The following is an 11,646-nucleotide window of genomic DNA, read 5'->3' on the forward strand; positions in this document are numbered from 1 at the left end:
GTAGCTTATTATGAACTGTGGAAGGTGTAGAAACGAGAAGAAGAGGACAGTCACTGTAGCAGATTGAGGTCATCGCCGGTTTCTTCCGATTTCGGCCACCCCAGACGATCAAATTAGGTTCTTTGGAAGTGCCTTGGGACGTAGATGATGCTCCCCAAGTATTTTACAGTGATTTGACGTGAGAAGGAAGAATCGAAGATTTGAAATTCTGGGTTACTATTCACAATTCGGTTGAAACTTCTCCATAATTGTTGAGGTACTTCTAGTCGTTTTCTGGATTTGTTGTAGTTGTGAAAGATGCTTAGAATGTTGAGATGATGCTGTGGATGAAATTTGGTGGCCGGCGGCGTGTGGGGCCCGCGCGCTGCCACTGTAGATGGCGCGTAGAGCAGGTTTGTAATTCTTGTTTTTAGCCAATTAAATCCTATAAATATTGTAGAGCTTGTTTATGTGATTTTGGTGGACATTGGAGAAGTTTTGTATCGGTGAATTTTTCCGAATTTTAGAATTTCGGTTAACGATTTACGAGAATCTGACAGCCGGATTTCTCTTGGTTCTGCCCTAGAACCTTTAAATTAATGAATTGGTGTTAATGGTGAAGTTTGGGTTAAATTGGTGAAGAAATGAAAATGTTGATTTATGAGAATAGGACATTGGAATTGTATTTAAATTCCTGATTGTCATTCACGAATTATAATTGTATACAGGGCGACGTGCCGAGCTACTGCTCGACGTAGGAAACCGGTAGCGTGGTCGCCTAAATAGTACTGTGAGTGGACATTTATTTTAAATTAAATGTGCATGCAGTATATTATTATTTTCCGATTGAGGTTTAATTTATTATTTGAATTATTGAGTATTATGATTTTATGAGCTTGATTTCTTGAGATTTATTATGCTCTATGAGTTACGGGATTTTTAGTGGATTTCCTTCCCGAGGGCTTTCAATAGATTTTTCAAGCTATTTATTTATGAGTTATTGAGTTGGGAAACGATTTTCGGGAAGTGATTGATTAAGAAAATATTATGAGAATTATTGATTTCGAATATCAATTTATATGATGATATACGAGTACGAAGGATTTAGCAAATATTTGAGCATGGTTGAATTATCGAGATTTATTGAGTTTTGAGCTCCGCACTTATCAGCCTTGAAGTAATATCGAGTTTCTTTCCGAAAGCAAGTAATTGAAAGAGGTTGTTTCCAGTTTATCAAGGAGGCTATCTTTGGCGCATGCGTATATTACCTGGTTGGCAGTCCCTTCCAGACTATATCCCGGTTGGCAGTCTCTTCCGATGCGTCATTTGGGTGGCAATCCCTTCCAGATGACATGAGGTAGCTGGTTGGCTGTCCCTTCCAGACTATATCCCCGGTTGGCAGTCCCTTCCGATGCGTCATCTGGGTGGCAGTCCCTTCCAGATGACATGTAATAACCTGTTTTTTTTATTCAAAACAATTTGGTGGCAAACACCTTTGTTAAAAGGTAAGGTGTACCTTGATTCAAGGCCGGTTGTTCTAATCATCATACATGTCTGCATAATTGAAAGAAGCAGACAATTCTCTCTCTCTCTCTCTCTCTCTCGCTCGACCGAAACCGAAGAACAGAGCAAAGGCTCTTCGGTCTCTCTCTACCTCCACCGGCCACCAAACGGCGTCGAACCACTTCCTTTTGCTTCGTCTCAGCCTTGCGCAGCTGCCAGAGGCAGCCTTGCACCGTGACACGGCCACCAGCGGCGGCGGGAAACTCCGCCCGGTTTGAGCTCGTTTTGGAACCAAGCTTGATATCTCAAGCTACCGGTCACCAATCCTCACCAAAATCCATCCACAAGCTCGCCTCATCTTCCTGAAGCTCCCAGAAGCAGCCTCACATGGCGGCGTGGCCCGTAGCAGTGGCTGCAAGTCAAACCCAACCAAGAACGAAACCGGAGCTATCGATCCGGATATCTCGAGCTACAGACCATCATTTCTTGTGATTCTTGAGCTGGTGAACTCAGATTGAAGTTTTGAAAAACTTTCATGAAGGGATCGAAGCGAGAAATTGAAGTTTTTACGTCGGAATTCAAGCTCGCCGGATTCTGGAAATTTTCCGGCCACCGACGCTTTCGATCAAGATATCTCGAGCTGTAGAGCTTCGTTTTGAGTGATTCTTGAACCAGTGAGTTCGTCTTTAAGTTCTGAACAAGTCTCCTGAAGGAATCGAAGCGAAAGGAGGACATTTTTACGTTGATCGGAGCTTCGCCAGTTTCTGCAAATTCTCGCCGGTTTCTGGAAAAATTCCGGCCACCTCGACTGTTTTAGGTAATTTCAACCACTTCCGGTCATTTTCAGCTTACATGGTAGTTATGAAAATTGTTAAGCATGATGAGAGGAAGAAGAGCAGCCCGGCCCCGACACCATTGGCGGTGGTCGGCGGCGGCTCTGCCACTAACTCCGGCGGCCCTTTCCGGCCACCTCCGGGGATCAAAAATATGGTTTCTGTACATTTTCAGATTCTATATTTCAATACGATCATTTTGGTATATTACACGTAATTTTTGGATATCGTATGATTAAGTTATGAATTTTTAAGTTTCGATCGATTTCGATCGTTCGATTTGTGATCTGTGAAGATCAGACCGTCTGATGGAATTGTAGATTTGATATGTTGATCGTATGACTGTCCCGATGACTTTGTGTGGTCACGGACGAAGATCCGACCGTTGGATATTCGTATAATTGAGAAATGGTGATTCGGAAAGCGATTCGTGAGAATCCGACCGTCAGATTTTCGTATAATTTTGTGGAGATGTTTGTAAGGACGATTCAGGAAGATCCGACCGTTGGATCTTCGTGATAATTTTGGAGGATGATCCTGAGGGCGATCCGTGAGGATCCGACCGTTGGATCATCGTATAATTTCGATCCGACCGTTGGATCATCATTAAATTAGAATCTGACCGTTGGATTGTCGTTTGAGTATGTTTTTGAGTTGTTGGCTAAGTTAAGGTCATGTTTGATTAGGTGATTGACGGTCTCCCTTGGGTGAGCGGTTTCGGTGTGTATTGTGTTGAATTGAAGACGCAGCGGGAATATCGAGGTGAGTAAACCTCACGTGGTTCATATTACGAACCGAATAAATTTAATTACTTTATTTTGTCGTAATTGTGTGAAAATATTTATGAAATAAATATTTGTTTTAAATCATATGGGCTTGATCAACTACGGTCCATAGGTAAGTAAAATGTATTTAAACTATAAAAATGAATTTCACGATTTTATTGTGTGGACTATAGTTGGTATTAGTGATTATCCCTGAGCGGATAATTACGTATATATATATTTATATGGAATATATATATGGATGGTGTGGCATTGTGGTATGTGGATTATTGAATTGAATATTTACATATGTCGGAAACATATATGTATTGGTAGAATTGTTGTGATGCAAACAATATTTGTGAGTGAGTTCATATATTGTTTTTGGGTATGACTTTTCGGGAAACAATATGTCGTGGGAAATGGTATTTCTATTGTTTTGAAAAGTGTTTGAGGATTTGGGGAGTTGCAGGTTGTGATTTCTCCTTTTGGGTTGGGAAACATTTTCAGGTCCGGTATGACCATTTTAAATGTTTTAATCTGACGACCGGTGGTCTGAGGATTTGAGAGTCACAGGTTGTGATTTCTCCGTTTGATTTGTTTTAACATTTTGGGTCCAGTGCGACTCGCTTAAATGTTTTGATCTAAGGGTCAGGTTGGCCTAAAGATCCGGGGTTTGCAGGTTGCATCCTCAGGCAATATATCGTAATTACGCCTTTGGCCCGGTTAGTGATTTCGATCAGTTAGAGCTCTAGTCTGTCTGCCAACGTGTCCAGGTTGGACCGGATTTTCATAATGATTTGTTAGGTTAACATTTCCTATGATTTTGTCACGATGTGACTTGTAAGAGTCCTTTTGGTAAAAGGTGTTGAGTTTTGGATGGATTTATTAGTGTGAGTTGATGATGTTTTTAATTAATTTCCTTGTTAATTCTTTTGTTTAAATTTCTATTCTTTTTCTCTTTTCTTCTTTTTCGGTTATATTGTTTATTATCTCTATTTATTTCCTTGATCATTTCTATGGTTCGATTTCCCGTTTATTTCTCGTTTTCATTTTATTGTTTGATTTTAATGTAATCTCCTGAACTAAATTATATGCAGGGATTACTATGACTTCTGATTTTATGCGTGTTGGTTATTTCCTGAATTAATTTTCTATGCATGATTAATGTTCTTATTAGTTTAATTGGGAAGTGCAGTGATGGATGAGACTTGTAGAAAGTTGAGAAATATTATTCCGTATTGTGGGGATAAAGACATCTTGTTAAGAGTAGAGATGAGTGATTCATTTGATTTCTTTGTGTGTGATTTCAAATGATTTGGAGTTAATGATTTTGGTGATCGATTATCGAGATTGTGGTTTTCTTTGTGGATGTTGAAATTGTTGGTTGTTACTTGAGTTAAAAGTACTGTGTTATAATAAATCAACCATTCTTTCTTTTACTCATACTGGCTGTCAAAAGCTTACCGGGTTTTTGTTGTTGCAATCCCGGTACACTATTCAAACGGTGTAGCGGATAATCCTACAGGACTGGAGAATTCAGGAAGGTGATCGAACCGTGTAGAGTAGCTGCTTTGTAATACTCTGATTTTCAGTTGTGAGGTTTGTTATGCTCATTAGAGCTTTACAATTTACTTTGTACGAGTGAGTTGTAATAATTAACTCGAGGTCTTCGAGTTTTGAATTTGAGCGTGAGTGGCGAGGTTGTTTCTGAAAAAAAAATTCAGAACGTTTATTTGTTTAAGTTGTTTAATTCATGTTTCGGATTTGAATTTGTTATTCAAAATTCGGGGCGTGACATGACATGAGGTAGCTGGTTGGCAGTCCCTTCCGATGCGTCATTTGGGTGGCAATCCCTTCCAGATGACATGAGGTAGTTAGTTGGCAGTCCCTTCTACCCACCGCCTCTTAATCTGGTTGGCAGTCCCTTCCGATGCGTCATCTGGGTGGCAGTCCCCCCCTGATGGCATGAGATGACTAGACAGCAGTCCTTTCTAGTCATCAAACGAGCCTCTTGAAATTGATGTTTTTTTCATAAGGATTGAGGATAAGATTTTAAGAGTTTGCAAGATGTTCTATTTTTTACGTGATTAAGATTGCAGTAAAGATGATGATTAAAAGTATTTTCAAGATTGTTACTGCATGCGAGATTTTAGAGAATAACTCGGGAAAGCATTACGTTTTACTTATTCATTCGAAATTATTTATTTTTCGTCCACTCACTCTAACGGTTTTTAAATGTTTTCCCCTGGGCCCTTCGGTTTCAAATGCCCAGTTTGCAGGCCAGTTTAGCTTGAGGTCGAGCGTACATGGGGTTGAGGCATAGCTGTCATAGCTTCCGCATTATAAAAATATCGGTCATTTATCTTGTATTCTATTCTTTTGTACGCATGTACATTAGATTGCTCTGATAACCTATGATATTAATATTCTTAAGTTCAGAATTGTTTGTGAAATGGGAGGTGTTGTGATTTAGGGAGCATGGTGGCTCCAGAAGATTAAGGGTGGATTATTTTAGAAGTGTAAATGTCTTTCTACAGGTTTTTGGGTAGTCCACTTTTAGAGGGAGTTCCGCCAAATTTTTGGTAGAATTTCTTCTAAGGTGGGCCCCGCAGGGCCACTTCAGATTTCAAGGTGAAATCCGGGGCGGGTCCTGTCAAGTACCTACGGTGGTACATAGAGATAGGTCCACTCATTTGATGTTTCATGCTCCGCCATGACAGAATAGCTTGAATCCTCCTTCAGTACTACTCCAGAAAATTCAATCGTATCTCTTATATCAAACATACTCGGATTTTGTTTCAGTAAACCTCCAGGATCCCAAATACGATACTGTAGAGAGTTAGATCCCATCAATTTGGCCCATGAAAGAGCCTGAGTCCAGCATAGAGCCCAAAGTTGAGTCCATTTTCAAGCCCATCTCCAATTAGGCCTCAAAACTGAGTTATGTTTGGGCACCCAGATTGGTTTGGGCCTAAACACGGATTTAGGCACCTAACAAAGGGGCACCCAATCTGCAGCCTCACCGTTGGTGACTATGACTTCCGTGCTCCTCGCAGTCGCTGCTCCCATCCGTGCAAGGTCGTGGGCCGCCTCATCTCTCCACCCCGTGATCTGCCTCACAACCTCAGGCATCAGATTCATAGCAAGACCAGCCTGCCCTTCCATTGCCGATGTCGTCAATCTCATCGCTTCCCTTGCCAGACGTTGCAGACTACTTGTCACAGCCTTGTTCTCAGTCGACGCATGTTGACGCGCAGCCTCAGCCATTAAGCCATCCCATCTAATTCCGGCTAGATCTCCATGTCCAGACCACTGAGATTTCAAGACACTGTTGTCAGGGACTGGAGGTTTGAGTCGCCCTCTCTCCGGTCTGATTCGTACACCAGGATCCCAAGTCCGCCTATTCCCGATCTCGATCAGATCTGCCCGGTAATCACCATCATTTTCATTGAGTTCCCATGGTCGGGGAGTTGGGCATGTTTGGGAGGTTGCTGGAAAAAAAATGGCGCTTGAGTGCGGGTACTAGACTGCAGATCGTGGAGAACCAGTCGCCACTTAGGGCGGGGACCAGAAGTGGTCGCCGGAATGGAGAACCATAGCCCGGGCGGCTAGGTTTTGGAGAGAGCCAAAGCCTCAATGGAATGGTCACATATACACCTCGGCAAAGTGTTTGAAAAATGAAAACAATTAAGGATAGAATTAATTGTAATAAATTAGAAAAACAAGAATTCTTTTAAACGATTTTATTTCTTAAGAAAAAAGAAATTAATTCAAATTTCAATGAGTAGCTACAATTAAAGATGCTAAAATATCTACGAATCCAAAGGGTAAATCAGACGTATAGGAAAACAAGAAAAAATATTAATTATACATCAACACTCTAAAAATTTGCTTACGTGGATTGGATGTGTATTGATAAGAATTAGTCCGATCAGCTGATCATTGCATAAGAGAACTAAAATGTACTTAAACATAATAATTAAAATATTACAAATGCTATCAATCTTCTCGTTTCCAACCGTAGAATCATGGATATATATATATATATATATATATATATATATATATATATATATATATATATATATATATATATATACATAATAATTAAAATATTACAAATGCTATCAATCTTCTCGTTTTCAACCGTGGAATTTAGTTTCATATCTATACACATTTTTAACCCTTCTTTTTGGATAACGGTAATAATGTTTCCGTATGTAAGAGTATCATAATTAATGTGTCCTGTTTCATTACTTAAGACTTGTCTAATTTTGTGGGCAAAAAGTTTAGGTAAACCATTTATGAATTTTTCTTTCCAAAAGGGTTGGTTACTATCATCTCTAAGCATAACTCTAGAAATAAAAACATCTTTATACCATTTAAAATCGCTTAAGGTGGGGCATCTAAGATTACTAAGTTGATCATGGATTCTAGAGGTAATGTGACTAGGTGTGCCTATGAAATGTTGAATAATTGTATAAAATAGAGTATTAACAGCATCAGAGACTCCCATTCCTATGTGTTCATCAAAGATTGGAATTCCATCTTCGTCATGTTTAACTGCTTGTTTAATGGCTGCTCTGGAATCAGGAGTGAGATGTTTCTCCCACCAGGAATGAAGCATTCCTGTGAATCCTGTGGAGAGGATATCAATAATTTCAGGCTGGCTGAAATTATGATTGGTGACATAACTATTGGCTGTCATGGACATGTGATGTAATTTGTTTAATATTTCTTGTTCTTAAGATGTGAGGATCACTAAGACTAATTGTAAAATCTGGGTAACAATCGAAATGGATTGGACCGTTAAATAGGCTGGACTCAATTATACCTAAGGTACTATCATTAAAGTCGGTGAATCTTGCATCTCTGAGGCATAGGAGTATAGAGGCATTTAGACCCTTTCGGGTTAATGGCTTAACACCGATTTGGACTAAACCTATATGTAAGAAATTGTGACCATCTTTTTTGTGTTTTTTAATTGACTCAAGGCTAAATAATTGACAAGTTTCATGTTGTTTACTAAGGGCATAGACTTGTTCTACCGTTTTAATATGATGTTCACTTTTGAATGAAGAAAGAGACCATTTTTTCTTATAAATTTCGTTACTAGGGACTCTGGGTATATTCCAATCATTCATGTCTATATTATCATTTGACTGATATTCAATTTGTTCTTCATTAACTATGTCAGGGATCCTATTTAGGGAGGATCTGGACGAACTGGAGGTAACTGAGTTGGATCTAAATAGTCTACTCATTAGGAGAAGTGATTAGAAAGGCTGGGACAAAAAGTTAAGTTTGGAAGACTAAAATACCTTAAAATTCTACCTTAAACTAGGCATCTCTCTTCTCCGCTCATGCCGCATCCGCTCATGCCTCACCCGGGACTCATTGTTTGGACCTGGACTTACTGTTTGGTTGGAGAAAGGTATAGGCTAAAGGTGGAAAAGAAAAGATAAAATAGGGATTCACAAACTTAAGAATTGGAACCAGACAGATAATCACTTAGCATAAAAGTAGAATAAATGATATCAACTCAAATACCTCACCTAGGCGGTAATCCGCCACCTGGGGTTTGAGGACTTTTCTATAGATACGACTCAAATACCACACCTAGGCGGTAATCCGCCACCTGGGGTTTGAGAAGTTTTAACTAATCAAATATAATCAACACTTACGGCTCTGATACCAGAAACCGAGCGGAAGTGGAAAATAAAACAGAGCATAAAATTAATACATAAATATAATAAAATTACTGATATTAAAACTGGTTATTGAATTGACTGAGATTGAAAATTAAATTACAAAACATAAACTTACTAGTTTGAATGCATGAATGGGTTTACAGTGAGTACAGAAGGGAAAGGGAATGACTAAAGCGGAGGCTACTCAACACATGAGTTGCTCCGCTAAGACTAGGGAGAAAATGAAAGAAAGAAATGAACTTGTGAAAAAATGAAGCTTGTGATAACTGAAGGAGGGATGCTCCTTATATAGGACTTGACGCTCCGACAATTGGGTCAGACCATCTGCTTTTACTCGGAAAAGGCCAAAAACAGGAAGCAGCACGATTAGCTGTGTTTTTGCCTCGTGAGTGAATAGTAAAAAGTTACTGTTCATGAATAGTGAATTGTCTGTCTCGTGAGTGAATAGTAAAAAGTTACTGTTCATGAATAGTGACTTGTCTGGTATTGGCTTTACTCGAAATCTTCATATGGATCTTGACTATCTTGGTAATCAGCCCATCTGGCTGTTTTACCAGGAGTGTCTGGATGACTGTGAGAAGAGGATGAGGAGCGGGAAGAGGCTTCTTCTTCTTCTTCTTCTTCATCTTCATCGTTACTGAGGTTAGCAGCTTGTTCTAGGAGTTTCTTGGCTAACTCTTTCAATTCTTCTGACTTGGATGATGAATCGGATTTTGCTTTCCCCTTGGATTTTGAAGAGGAAGGTAACTTGTGGGATTGTGGCTTTGACTGAGAAGTGGATGCCAGTTGGGTTGGCATTGGAGTGACTGGAGATCTTGACTGAGAAGGTTGTGCTGGAGTGACTGGAAATTCTTCATTGAATTGGGAGATAATTCTTTCAATTTTGAAATTATCCCACCATTTGACTAGGAAGTGTCTGGAGACTACATGATCTTTGACTTCGTAATGCCATTTAAAGATCCAGGGGAGCTTGTATTTGGCCATAAAATGTAATGCGACTGGAAAATTCAGGTCATAATTTGTGAAATTCATGACTGTTGAGAAACAGGTGACTGCATTCTTGATTTCTTGTGGGAGGATATCGAAGGGGCAACCATGAGCCCTCCACCATCCAAGGAACCACATTGGAAATTGTCTGTTGAATTTGAAATCGAAATTTAAGAACCATGAATGACTGGAATCATCAGTTTGATGAAGGAAGATGGTATTCCATGCTTCTTCATAATCATAATAATTGAATGAGAGATCTCCGCATTTGTGGTAGGTGAAAGGAGGATCACCCCATTGAGAAAGAGAAATGATGCGAACTATGTAGAGAGAATGGTACAGGATTTTGGTTGGGTCTTTTTTGTCAGGAATAGGTTTAATGGTGATTGACTTAGTTTCAAAAAGAATATCTCTATAAAACTTTAATGACTTGCTAGGGTGACTAGGTAAAAAATGAAAACCAGGAGGGTAATAAGATTTGACTAAAGACATTGGATTTTTTAGATGACTCATGGTTGGTTCAACATAAAAAAGATGGTGAACAGTTCGCTGAATGTAAGGAGAGGTTTTTTTGTAATTTGTTTGTGAGTCAGATTTGAATGGGTCATATTGGTTGACTAGAGCTGACTGGTAATTGGGACGATTAGTACCAAGGGTGCTACCAATGGTATTGAATCTATTACTGGGTGGTAATGGTAGGGGTGGATGTCCAGCATAAGGAACTAAACTGGAAGATGACTCTTGTTTGACTGGTGTTGATGATTCTGGTTTGACTGTGTTTTTGGGAGCAGTTGGGCAAAAAGGGTCTTCATTTACTGGATTTGAGGGATTTCTCCCAGAGGATGATCGGGTCTTCATGTTTTGGAACCCTGTAGAAATTCTCGGGTTAGAAAGTCTGGAATGTGATTGTCACTGCCTTTAATGAATGCAATTTCAAAATCAAAAATACTTAAAATTGCCTGCCATCTGGCAAAGATCTGTTTACTAGCAATATTTTGAACATCTTTTTCTAGGACATCCTTTGCACTTTTGCAATCGACTCGAACTAAAAATTTTTGATTTAATAAATCATCTTGAAATTTACTAATACATAAAACAATAGATAAAATTTCTTTTTTAATAGTACTGTAATTGCTTTGTGATTGATTCCAGACTCCGGAATAATATCTAACGATTTGCTCAGGATGAGTAGGAGAGATCTGTTGTTTTAAGACACCTCCATAACCAACTTCAGAAGCATCAGTTTCGACAATTTTGAAGGAATTGGCGAGGGGAATGCCAAGACATGGAAGGGTTTTGACATAACTCTTGATTTCTTTAACTAAAGAAGTATGAACTGGTGACCAAGGAGGGGGATTAGCTTGTAATCTATCAAATAAAGGTTTGCATTTCTTCCTTAGATTTTGGTAGAAGTCTGCCACATAATTTAATGATCCTAAGAACCTTTGCAATTGATTTTTGTCTAGGATGACATCAGGGAATTTGTCAGCAAACTGGATTACTCGATCTATTGGACTAATTTGGAGATGATGGATATTGAATCCTAAGAATCTAATATTAGTTTGAAAGAGTTTAATTTTTGAAGCAGAGACTACGAGACCATTGTTTTTTTATGATGGTGAAGAATTGGTGCAAATGTTTCCAATGTTGATCGATTGATTGTGAGAAGATAAGGACATCATCAATATAGACTATGGAAAAATGACTATATGGGTTGAAAATGTCATTCATAATATTTTGGAATTCACTGGGGGCATTTTTAAGACCGAATGGCATGACATTCCATTCATAATGACCGAAAGGGGTGACAAAAGCAGTTTTGTATTTGTCTTCCTCACTAATTTGTATTTGCCAGAAACCAGATTT

At 39.1% G+C, this 11,646-nt stretch overlaps 1 long non-coding RNA gene across 1 annotated transcript; it reads left to right on the forward strand.

The window, feature by feature from the left end:
* Positions 1-2,023: 2,023 nt before the first annotated feature.
* LOC133736208 (uncharacterized) lies at positions 2,024-4,776 on the forward strand. The gene is made up of 3 exons (XR_009859457.1): positions 2,024-2,299; positions 3,002-3,077; positions 4,593-4,776. It is a non-coding gene; the product is annotated as an uncharacterized LOC133736208 (long non-coding RNA).
* Positions 4,777-11,646: the final 6,870 nt, after the last annotated feature.

The sequence above is a fragment of the Rosa rugosa genome, chromosome 3 (assembly GCF_958449725.1).
Source record: "Rosa rugosa chromosome 3, drRosRugo1.1, whole genome shotgun sequence".
In the NCBI taxonomy this organism is placed as follows: domain Eukaryota; kingdom Viridiplantae; phylum Streptophyta; class Magnoliopsida; order Rosales; family Rosaceae; genus Rosa; species Rosa rugosa.